Source organism: Callionymus lyra, chromosome 7, assembly GCF_982586985.1.
Source record: "Callionymus lyra chromosome 7, fCalLyr1.hap1.1, whole genome shotgun sequence".
In the NCBI taxonomy this organism is placed as follows: Eukaryota; Metazoa; Chordata; class Actinopteri; order Syngnathiformes; family Callionymidae; genus Callionymus; species Callionymus lyra.
Window position 1 is genome coordinate 6,058,149 of NC_141824.1, and position 12,439 is coordinate 6,070,587.

Here is a 12,439-nt window from a genome sequence, read left to right on the forward strand (position 1 = left end):
TGTAGAAGCTGTTGGATGAATCATTTTATCATATTTGGTTGTTCAAGCAAAGCGAACAACACACAATTAAATATTATATATGGTATATGGTATTGTCTTTTTCAACATTCCATTTATATTCATATTCATTATTGGGTCTCACACACACACACACACACACACACACACACACACACACACACACACACACACACACACACACACACACACACACACAAAAGACTAAGAGCACGCAGACGCGGAATGGTTGGAAAAAAAGCCACAGGATGTTTGGGAAATGTTGCGTGTTGATCTTTACCTCCCTCCGACCTCGGTAAGCACTGATCACGAATCAGATCCTGTATAGAATCAACATTTGTGTTACTATTATTATAGATAAATAGTTTAAGGAAAGAATATACAACGTCGGATGAAATCATTTGAACATTCATCCATTTTTTTCAGATGCAGGCAGAACCTCTGACTACTTGGTTTCACATTCTTACATCAAAAATCAAGTCATTTATATCAACAACTGTTGCATCTCACATCAATGTTGACAGGCTCGATGGTGTTGATATGGACGTTGGGTGCGGACGACGAGCGGTCCCGCTGCCCAAACTGGTTACGGTGGTCTTCCTCATTGGGCCGGAAACTAGGTGGGATGGGTATGGACTTGGACGGGGACACAGTGGCGTGGCATATGGATCTGGAAAGGTTTGAAGCCATCAATAAGAGAGAGCACAGAGACGAACACGCAGAAAGGGAGAGAGCGGGGATTACCCTGTGGAGTCTGATGGGGGGAGTGAAGGACAGACTTCGGACACGGGGGTCGTCCCTTCTGAAGAAACTTCCTCCTGAGTGAAGGGGTGGTGCTCGAAGAACTTGGAAACTAGCAATAAGCTTGAACCACAAAAGAAAATGTTATTAAAATCAAGTTTAAATGAAGGTTTTTTACTGAATGTTATCCTGCTTATATATGAATCTATAACTGCACACATGTTTATAGATGCATCAGGTTAAAAACAATACTTTCTTTATATTCAATTGTTAATTATTTAGACGCGCTTAAACTGACCATGACCTCAGTGAAGAGTCAACACTTTAAATCACAGCTTAATTTAAGATTTTGTACAACTTCTCAAGTGACACAACTTACTGTAACTGGTCGTAGTTGACACACATAAGAGGAACCTCGGTGCTGCAGCGCTGGTGGAACTTGTACCCCCATGTCTGGCAGCGGAACCCCTGGAAAAGCAGCTTCCTGCAGAAGTCGCAGAAGGCCAGAGTGAAGAAAGTCTTCCTCACCTAAAACTGATCAACTTTAATGCCTAAACAATTTAGAGTCATGAAGATGGAGGAGAACTTAGGTCTGTTTCTGATGTGCTGATAAAGTACAATTTATAATAATAATACCTTTCATTATTAGTCATTATTATTAATGATTTGAACTGAATAAACAGACTCCAGTCAAGCTGGTTTTTTACCAACTAACTAGATTCATATCATATAAAATATAATAAGTTACTAACACTCATTGGACAGCAGGTGGTAGTGTCATTTCAGAGATTGCTTGCACGACATTATAGTGTTTAGGTTTTATATGATACAACTTTTAAAATACATAATGGAATATAACAAAAAAAAGTGTACCTTGCTACAGACTTTTGTGTTTTTAGTATTAATATGGAACCTTGCAAACATAAGTGAAGTCAATCGCTCACACACGACTGACCACAATGCATCTGATTACAATAATTCAATAATGCTGTTTCACTTTCAAGGGACACAAACATGTTTTCAATACAAAAATAAACCTTTACTTTGGGATACTTTTGTGTTTTTATGTGTGTAATTCATTGCTTCTTGGACAGATCCGTTTAGTCTGTCAATTTCAACAAAGACAAAGACCTATGAGCTTCAGTCTTTACATTAAAATGAAAATACTTTTGTTTCTTTTAGTTAAAATTAAAAAAGACAATTAGATTAAAACTTTCCTTGATAGTTTATTGTCTTGAACACAACAACCACTCTGATCATATTCCTCTCAATACTGCACAAGGAAGTAAAGAAGGATCATCAATGACAGAGAACATATGAAGTGAATCATTATTCTCTGTCTGCTTCACACTCAGGAAGGAATATCACAACTCTTCATCATGGTTAGTGACACCAAACACTTTACAAACACATTTCTTAAGTTAAGAACTATAGAAATGATCCCTGAAAGTATAGTCTTAACTTAACTCTGCACCAACTACAGACTCCATCCTCACACCAAACTACTAAAGTGATGGTTTATTAAAAACATGTTTCATTCATTAAATTGCATTTATATGAGCAAAAAAAGACTGTGTTTTAGAGTAAATACAAACATGAATGTAAAATGTATCTAAAAATGTAACTGACACTCCACAGTGACATTTACAGGAAGACTATACATTCATTAAATTACACAATCAAGAAATACCTCATGAGAAGTGTTTGTTTATGAAACAAATTTAAAAAAGGTATTTGAATATTAATTTGGATTAAATAATATTTTACAAATAATTTGACTTTCTTTCTTTGAAATATTGTTCAAGTTATATTTTTGTCCATTTTTAGTGTCTGTATGAAAAAAAAAATCAAACAGTTGATCTTTGTCTTTTATTAAACTGCACTGCCAGTGAAGACATGTGACCATGTGATGTAGTTTCATTCTTTGACTGACAGCAGTTAAGACTATACTTTCAGGGATCATTTCTATAGTTCTTAACTTAAGAAATGTGTTTGTAAAGTGTTAAAGAGCTAAATACAAGGATGGAAGAGGCAGAGGGACGGATGGTGACGGCAGAAGAAAGGCTTCAGAACGTCGAGGAAGTTTATACGGAGATGCTAAAGCTACACGCGAGAGTCGAGGAGAAGATGGTGGACTTGGAAAGTCGATCTAGAAGAGAAAAGAAGAAAAGAATACGGATCTATGGCGTTCCGGAGGGGGCTGAGGAGTCATCCTCCATGATAACTTTTGTGGAGAACTTGCTTCGTGAAGGACTTGGGATGACAGAAAGCAGAGGAGCTGAGGATGGAGAGAGCGCACCGGTCCACTAGACCTCCATCATCGTCAAGTTTCTGAGTTTCTCAACGAAAGAGTCGATTCTTCCCAAGGTGTGGCAGAGCAGAGGATTCTCCTGGAAATCTAACCAAATAAAAATGGATCAAGATTATCCTCCAGCCATCATCAAACAGCGGTGCGAGTATGCAGAGGTGCGCAAAGTCCTGAAGGAAAACCAAGTTCAATTTCAGACTCTCTTCACGGCCAGACTACGAGTGAAATACAAAGACGGAACCAGAACCTACGCTACAGTGGAGGAAGCAATGGAGGATCTGAGAAAATGGAGATACGACGTCACACTTGCATGTCAGTTCCTGAGACCCTCCTTTGAGAGTCACTCAAGTTGTTTATTAAGTTGAATGTAATATTGAGTTTGTTAGATTTTCTGCCTTTGTTTATTTGTTTTTGGTTTTTGAGGGGGGAGGGAGCATACCAGTTTTGTGAAATTGTTCAAAAAGGACACCAGTAATGGATAAAAGATCAATAAATATTGTTTTGTTCAATATTAACGGCGTACTCAACGCAGTTAAAAGGGCGAAGATATTGTCAAAACTTGCACATTGCTTTCTTACAAGAAACACATCTTGATGACATAGAACATGGTAAACTGAATAAATCAGGATTTAAACACGTCTATTATGCTTCTCACAGTTCAGGAAGAAGGAGGGGAGTGACAATCCTCATAAATAACACAGTCAATTACCAGCACATCTCAGAGTATAAAGATAATGAAGGTAGATTTATAACAATTACAGGTAAAGTTGAAGATGATTTGGTGAGTTTCTTTAACGTGTATGTTCCACCTGGGAGTGACTAGTCCTTCTTTAAACGTTTACTTGAAATAATGACAACAAAAAGCCAAGGGATGTTGATTTGTGGGGGCGACTTCAATCTTCCACTTAACCCCAAAATGGACTCATCTAATGGCAAGTCAGACACAAGAAAGATCAACAATAAGTTCAACAATATTATGGAAGAAGTGGGAATTATTGATACTTGGAGAGAGTTGAACTCAAAAAGTCGAGAATATACACATTACTCAGCAGCTCATAATGTTTACTCTCGTGATCTGTTGTTATCTGTGAAATAGGCCCTAGTAGTGTTTCTGACCACGGTCCTGTCTATATGACGTTTGTCTGGTCAAAAGCTTAGATCTACAGTTTGGAGACTAAATTCAAAAATGTTAAATAGCCACGCTATTAAAGATAAACTGAAAGCTGAAATTGAAGATTATTTAGAATTAAATGATAAAAAGGAAGTATAACCACCAATATTATGGGATGCTCTAAACAAAGGCTGTGTTGAGGAGTAAAATAATTTCTATCTTTTCATAGGAGAAGAAACTCAGACTCAACAAAAACTTATGGAATTAGAAGACAAACTGAGGACAACTCAAATGAAACACTCTCAGTCCTTAGATGATGACACTCAATTGAAAGTTCAAAAACTAAGAAAAGAAATAGATCAAATAAATACACATGAAATACAAAAAAAAATACTTTTCACCAAGAAAAAATACTACGAGGCTGGTGGAAAATCTATGAGGCTCTGTTATAAGAATATTAGTGATCAGAATGTTTGTCCCTCACAAGTTGGTGCCTTGACTGATAAAACTTGTGCATCATTACTGATAAAACTTGTGCATCATTACTGATAAAACTTGTGCATCATTACTGATAAAACTTGTGCATCATTACTGATAAAACTTGTGCATCATTACTGATAAAACTTGTGCATCATTACTGATAAAACTTGTGCATCATGGCTGATGAAACTTGTGCATCATGGCTGATGAAACCACATACCATGACGTTTAATCCACAAACTGTAAGATGGTTCTTGTCTTGCTCCTGCCAACCGAAGGTCAACCCCCGCCAGCGCGTGTGCCCTCATATAAACAACGTTCATCGTATCTGTAAACCTGTTCCAGCCTGGTTGTGGCTGACGTAGCTGTGAAACTAAATAAAAAGCGTGAGGGAGACACAGACCGTTGGTATTCACTGAGATTGTTTGAGCATGGTCTCTACGGTCTGAGTGTCTCCCCTCGCGAGTAACAAGTTTTGACAAGTCTGGTTGTTCTTCACTCTGTCCAGGCATCGAGAACTTCACTCATTCTCCCAACAGGCTCCTGTCCTAAAATTGAGAAAACTGCAAGCTGACCGGTCTATACACAACTAATAGAGTGGAAACTAATCAACAAAACATTCAGAAATGTTTCTTAAAATGTTATGAAAAGCTCTATTCTCAACCTCAAACAGCTAATGTCCACCAGATTGACAAATTCTTATCCCAAATTGAGCTTCTAAAGGTTAACAATGAACAAAACGAAAAATTAACATAAAAAATGACAGAAAATGAACTTTGATCAGCAATTAAAAGATTAAAAGGAGGGAAATCCCCCTGAACAGATGGATTTACCTCCGAGTGGTGCAAAATAATGCAAGATCAACTAACTACTACACTCCTGAGAACATTTAACTGGGTTTTAGAACATAAAGTTGTACCTCATGGAGCGAGGCGATCATATCTGTAATTCCCAAAGAAGGGAAAGATAATATGGAATCTGGGAATTACTGTCCAGTGAGCGTTTTGAACATTAATCATAAACTGTCCACCTCCATACTAACAAGAAGAATTGAACCAATCTTACCTAAATTAATTCATGAGGACCAGACAGACTTTGTTGGAAATAGACAAACTCAAGATAGCATCAGGAGAGCATTACACATTATAAGACAAGCTGGGAATCAAAACTTGGAAACGCTGTTACTGAGTCTGGACGCAGAAAAGGCGTTCGACTCAGTAAGTTGGTCATTTTTATATAAAGTTTTATCAAAATTTGGATTTCATGATACTATAATTGATACTTTTGAAGCATTGTACAAAACACCAATGGCTCGAATTAAATGAATGGAGATTTAACAAAATCATTTGTTCTGAAGAGAGGAAACTGACAGGGGTGTTGTGCGTCACTATTGTTTGCCATTTTCATAGAACCTCTGGGTCAATGGATAAGGCAGAGGACAGAAATCCAAGGAGTCATGATGTCCACGGGGGAGCAAAAGCTTGCGTTGTTTGCTGATGATTTATTGTTGACCATAACACAACCTTCTCAGACACAAGTGATGGAGATGCTAAAAGAATACGGTCTACTATCAGGCTACAAAATTAATATTGATAAAATCAAGTTCTAACACTGAACTATGACCCACCATGAAAAATCAGGAATATGTATAACTGGAAATGGGATGCAAAATTCTAATATTTAGGGGTGTCACTACCTAGAGACTTGCTGAGACTGTATGACCTCAACTATGGACCTTTGAGTGAAAGAATTAAGTTGGATTTACAAAGATGGGCAACTATACCATATTTAAATCTTCACTCAAGGATAGACTCCATCAGGATGAATATTCTGCCGCGAATATTATATCATTTTCAATGTCTCCCGGTCAAAATTCCATCAAAACAATTTATAGAATGGGACAGATTAATTTCAAGATTTATGTGGGAGGAGAACAAACCCAGGGTCAGATATAAAACACTGCAATTAAGTAAAGAGAAGGGAGGTATGGGCCTGCCCTGCCTTCAACATTATTACCATGCAGCACAGTTGAGGCCCTTAATCTGTCTCTGTTCAAGATCTTACACTGCAGGTTGGAAGAACTTGGAAGGTTCTAGCGTAAATGGTGTTCCATTGATTGCTCTCATAGCAGAGAACAAGCTACAGGATGAAATGAAGGTTGCAGATCATACTTTTACTACTTACTACTTTTTTACTACTATACTTTTTAAGGATTTTCCTAAAATCTTGGCAAGAATTGGTCAAGTCCTGCCACCTAGGGGATTCCCCGAGGATCTTGAGGTGGTGTGCTTTTGACTCCGATTTTGTGCCCAATAAAAGGGACGGCAGATTTAAGACTTGGATCTCAAAAGGTTTATCTGATTATCAATCATTTATTCACAAAGGGAATTTTCAGAGTTTTGAAAACCTTAAGAAAAAGAGGATTTTTACAGATACTTACAAGTCAGAAATTATTTTAATCAAAATTTGAAAAAGCCAATTGATGCATGTGGAAAAGGATTACTAGAGATTTTCATTTCATTATTGGAGGCAAATAATAGCAATAAAATAGTATCTAAATTGTACAAAGGAATTCGACAATCTAAACAAGAGAACACAGGATATATAAAGCAGCGATGGGAAAAAGATGGAGATATATCAATCACAAATGAGAGCTGGGAAAAAAATGTATCATCTACAATGGTTTTCAACAAGATCAAATACATGGCGGGAGTTCTGTTGGAAGAATATTATTCGATTTTTTATCACACCCATTCAAAAATACACATGGGCACGGATGAAGCATGTTGGAGACTTTGCGGGTATAATGGAGCAAATCACTGGCATGTGTTTTGGAGCTGCAGTGGAATCAAAGCTTTTTGGACAGAGATCCACAGCCATTTAAACAACATTTTTGGTGTGAATCTTCCCTGTAAAGGTGAAAACATGTACCTGGGTGACTAACCAATAGAAAACTGTAATAATGGAGACAAGAAATTGCTTTTCATATTGTTGGCAGCAAGTAAAAAATGTATCACGAGGAAGTGGTTACAAGTTGAACCACCCACGACAGAACTGGATAGACATCGTTTACGACATCTATAAGATGGAGAAGTTATCCTTTGCACTCCAAACAGATATGAACAAGTTCTACAAGATATGGACCAAATGGACAGAATATGTCAAACCAATTAGAAGCAATTTAATTAAAGGAAATATGTCATTTTATTTTCCATATTTGCCCTGCTTCAATGCATTTATTGATTTTCTTTTTCTAACTCTTGAAAAATATAAGTATTTTGTAAAGTAACTAGTTTGATAATTTCATCTTTATTTTCCACTCAATACTTTATACTTGAATGTACCATTTTGTTCTGAAAAATCAAAAAAATCAAAAAAATCCATTAGTATCGGTGGATCCAGATGGTAATGCACAACAAACTCCAACAACAACAAAACCTCATAGGCAAAGATTAGAAGAAAAAGTTCAAGTTAACACTTAAATTCTTTAAAAAAGTTTAAAATCAATCATTGTGGACAACTTGTGTTATAGTAGCTCTATTTTACAAAGTATTTCAGCACCAACTGTATTTAAATTGATGTCATGTCATTTCCCAACTTTTAATGAACGACTTTAGAATGACCTTCAGTGGAGAAACAACACAAACTTTCACCAAGGAAGGTCACATTACTTCTTCCCAAGTATTTTATTTAAACCGAAGAACTTTGATGTTTCTTGGGCTGGAGTCGAACCCACAACTGGATCACAACCACCAGAACAATTGTACTGAAAGCAAGAGTGTTCTGAACTTGACAATCCTTGAGCAGTTCTATCTAGATTACATTTGAAATGGTGTCTCAAAGCATTTGTTTCGTTTCTCGACAATCGATTAAATGATTTGTTCCAAAAATTGATTTTTTTTTTACTCATGAATTGAGCAGAGTGCAGGAGCAGAAAATTCAAATGCCAAACAATTCATATACAAGGGCCTTAAAAGATCTCCATGATCCAGAACATCACTAGAACTAAATGATAAAAGTTGAATGCAAACTTTTTTATTTATTCAGATTAAGACCCTGTAAATATTTACAATTGGTTTAATCTTCAATCAACATGTTCATTTAAATTACAAGGTAAAGCTCTGTCTAAATACAGCAGTGATACAGGAGGGATTGATTTTGTCTTGACCTTTATTTTTCATTGTTTTACGTGTTTTTTTTGTTTCTATTATATGTACACTCTGTTGTTGTTGTTTCTTTGGTATTGCAATAGATTATCTTTCTGAATTTACTGTCTCTTGAAAAAAAAAGAGCATATACGTAACATTGCTGTGTCTGCATATTTACATAGTTGCCTTTACATCAGACCAACATTGCCTGGAATGCCTGTATTGCATACTTGTGCTCGATACAAATATTTTAAATTGAAAAAGTAATATCACGCTCCTCAAGAATTTATCAGCAGGATTCTACATACATAGAACACATTTAATACTTGATGGTCAGACAAAACTGAGTTCTGAGGAGAGACATTTGTTGTTTTAACTTCAGGTCTGTTTGCTAGAACAAGATCTAAGGTGTGGTTGAAACAGTGAGTCAGGGCCAAGAGATCCATAAAATCCTCCTATAGAGAGTGTCACATGTCTTTGTAGAACCATGGAAACAAAAATAACCTGTTGATTTTGAAACCGTGTGAAACGTACAAAGTATGTTTGTCTCATATATGGGCAATAAAATCAACCGCTATCAGTGAAAAAATGATAATGCAGAGAATAATGATTCACTTCATATGTTCACTGTCATTGATGATCAGCGCTATATAAATACAAATGACTTACTTCTTTACTTCCTTTAGGAGTATTGAGAGGAGGAATACGATCAGAGTGGTTGTTTGTTCTGCTAAATGGTAAAAGCAATTTAGTTCAGGTGAAATACTAATTTTCTACTCAGCCTCATGTTGTTCAACAGTTGTGATTCATTTTAGAATAATGGGTTCCTTTTCAGAGTTATAGTAAAAAAAATGTTTGTTCATTTTAAAGAAGCAAATGACGCTCAATGGTCTTTGTCCACATCTTGTTCCAAAATGACAAACTTAAAATATCCAAATACTAGTGATGGTCTGGTGAAGCTTCATGAAACAGTGTCTTTTCATTTTTCCAGAACAATTGTTGTCGTCAAGGCTTCAGTACAAGAGAGATGTTACAGACGAGCACCACAGAGGTTTGGATATTTTTTTATATCAATTTCAACAAAGACAAAAAGACCTACAAACTATAGTCTTTACATTCATATGAAAATACATTTTAATTTTTGTTAAAAGTTATAAAGAACTACATTAAAAATATCGCTTAATAGTATATTGTCTTGAACACAACAACCACTCTGATCATATTCCTCTCAATACTGCACAAGGAAGTAAAGAAGGATCATCAATGACAGAGAACATATGAAGTGAATCATTATTCTCTGTCTGCTTCACACTCAGGAAGGAATATCACAACTCTTCATCATGGTTAGTGACACCAAACACATTTCTTAAGTTAAGAACTATAGAAATGATCCCTGAAAGTATAGTCTTAACTTAACTCTGCACCAACATCACACTCCATCCTCACACCAAACCATTACAGTGACGGATGCATAGTTTTTGAATTTTAAAATGTTACTGTCATTCATTTGATTGCAAAGAGATGAGACTAGAAAACATAATTGTAGTTTCATAGTTTATACACAACATGTATTCAAAATCACTACGTTCAATTCCATAATTCATCTAAACTGTGATTATTGATCACCATGACATTAAAACAACTATATCAGGTTATTTTATTATGCATTACAAACAATTGTAAACATTAAACAATATAGTTTAATACAAGGGAAAATACATTTGAACAAGAGTTGTGTTTGATGTTAAAATGAAAACGTTTTTTCAATTATTAACATTCTGACTTAGGTGAGCGACTCACAGCTAGGGGGCGATCTAGGTGGATTGTTGTGGTGTCCTCTTCCACGCTGCAAACAGAAAGCAGTTGAGTGCAGTGAGGGCGTGACACACAAGTCTCATAGAGGCACACCTGACTGGTGCAGGTGCTCGGGGGGCGGAGTCAAACATCCACACTGGGCGTCTCACCACACCTGTCCAAATGTGTCGTCAGTGTTGCACATTTGAGCTCTGGCGGGATCTAAGATGGCGGCACAGGTGTGGCGTGAGATCGGCGTCTCATGGTTGTGTAACCTGATGAAGTTTGACTTGAGAGAAGCAGGTCAGAGAGCAAACCTCCACAAACACATTCAGCCGACTCAGCAGGAAACTTTGAATCAAGTTTCTACATGTGAATTGTCGGCACAAGCTCTTCTGGATTTTTCTTCTACACAAAAGTGGACACAACTTATGTGCACCTGTTCAGCACAAGACGAGTTGATCAAAGCAATACAGTCATATTTAGGACATGAGTTGATCAGGAAACAGAAGGAGAGGTCAGAGATGTTGACCTTTCATAACAGCTGCACAAATGGATTCTTTCTGAGCCTCCACTGACCCTCAATGACAAGTGACTTTACTGAACATTTGGAGTCCAAACACATGTGGACGTTTTCTGTCCATTTATTTGAAGATCAAAACACACAAGAAATGAAGCAGCAGTTCAACTATGTTTGACAAGATTCTTCACCTCTGACATCACAACTGACGCTTCATTAACTAGTGTCTACACACCAGGAAGAAAACACACAAACTATTACATGAACACAAAACTGTCTGTGCGTGTACTTGTGTGTGTGTGTGTGTGTGTGTGTGTGTGTGTGTGTGTGTGTGTGTGTGTGTGTGTGTGTGTGTGTGTGTGTGTGTGTGTGTGTGTGTGTGTGTGTGTGTCTACACATTCATTCATTTGTCACTGTGTGTCTGATTTTTTTTTCCATTTTGGTTTTTGCATGTTTGTACTTCTGTTTGTTATTTGATGTGTAAATACATGTGTTTTTTATCTTTTTATTTGTGTGTGCGCCTATTTTCAGGTTTGTTCAACTGTTTCCGTGAGTGTGTTTGGGCATGTGTGCCTGATTTTGTGTGTCAGTACATGTTTTTAGACTCTGTTTGTCTGTATATATTTTCCGTGTGTGTATCATTTTGTCTACAGAGACATCTGTGTGTGTGCGTTAGTTATTGTGTGTTAGTGCTTTTGTTGCGCCAGAGAAGCATGTGTTTAAGTATTTATGTGTGTGCATTTCTGTGTAGTAGTAAAGCACATGTGTGTGTGTTTGTCATTGTGTGTGATTGCTTCTTTTTTTGTGTGTGCGTGTTTGTGCATTTTTTGCTTTGGTAAAGCATGCGTGTGTGTGTTTGCAGTTGTTTGTGAGTGCATTTTTGTGTGTCAGAGATGCATGTGTGTGCATCCTTGTGTGATGGTGAAGCATGTGTGTGTTTGTGTGTGATTGTGAGTGAGTGCATTATTGTGTTTTAGAGAAGCATGTTTGTGAGTGTTTGTGTGTGTGCATTTATTTGTGTTAAAGTGAAGCATGTGTGTGAGTGTTTGTGTGTGTGAGTGTATTTGTGTGGTACAGAATCGTGTGTGTGCATTTATCTGTGTGTGTGTGTAGTTTTCATAACGGCTCAGATCACATGACATCCTGATGTGAGTTTCAAACACATTTCCAGTGAAGGAACAAAGATCAGCAGCTCTGACGTCTGCAGAGTCTCAGAAGAAAAAGACGTTTCTTGGTCGATTCCTCCTGAAACACGGAGACAGAAAAATGTATCAACTTGTAAAATCATGCGTGAAGTGAGTCTTGAAGAAAAGTGACAA

The 12,439-nt window shown here is 36.9% G+C and overlaps 1 non-coding gene and 2 pseudogenes across 1 annotated transcript; 1 reads left to right on the plus strand and 2 right to left on the minus strand.

The window, feature by feature from the left end:
• Positions 1–2,005: 2,005 nt before the first annotated feature.
• LOC148074838 (small nucleolar RNA U3) lies at positions 2,006–2,218 on the minus strand. The gene has a single exon (XR_015711892.1). It is a non-coding gene; the product is annotated as a small nucleolar RNA U3 (small nucleolar RNA).
• A 481-nt stretch (positions 2,219–2,699) lies between these two features.
• On the plus strand, positions 2,700–2,807 carry LOC148074839 (small nucleolar RNA U3; annotated as a pseudogene).
• Positions 2,808–10,013: 7,206 nt separating this feature from the next.
• On the minus strand, positions 10,014–10,215 carry LOC148074840 (small nucleolar RNA U3; annotated as a pseudogene).
• Between the last annotated feature and the right edge of the window lie 2,224 nt (positions 10,216–12,439).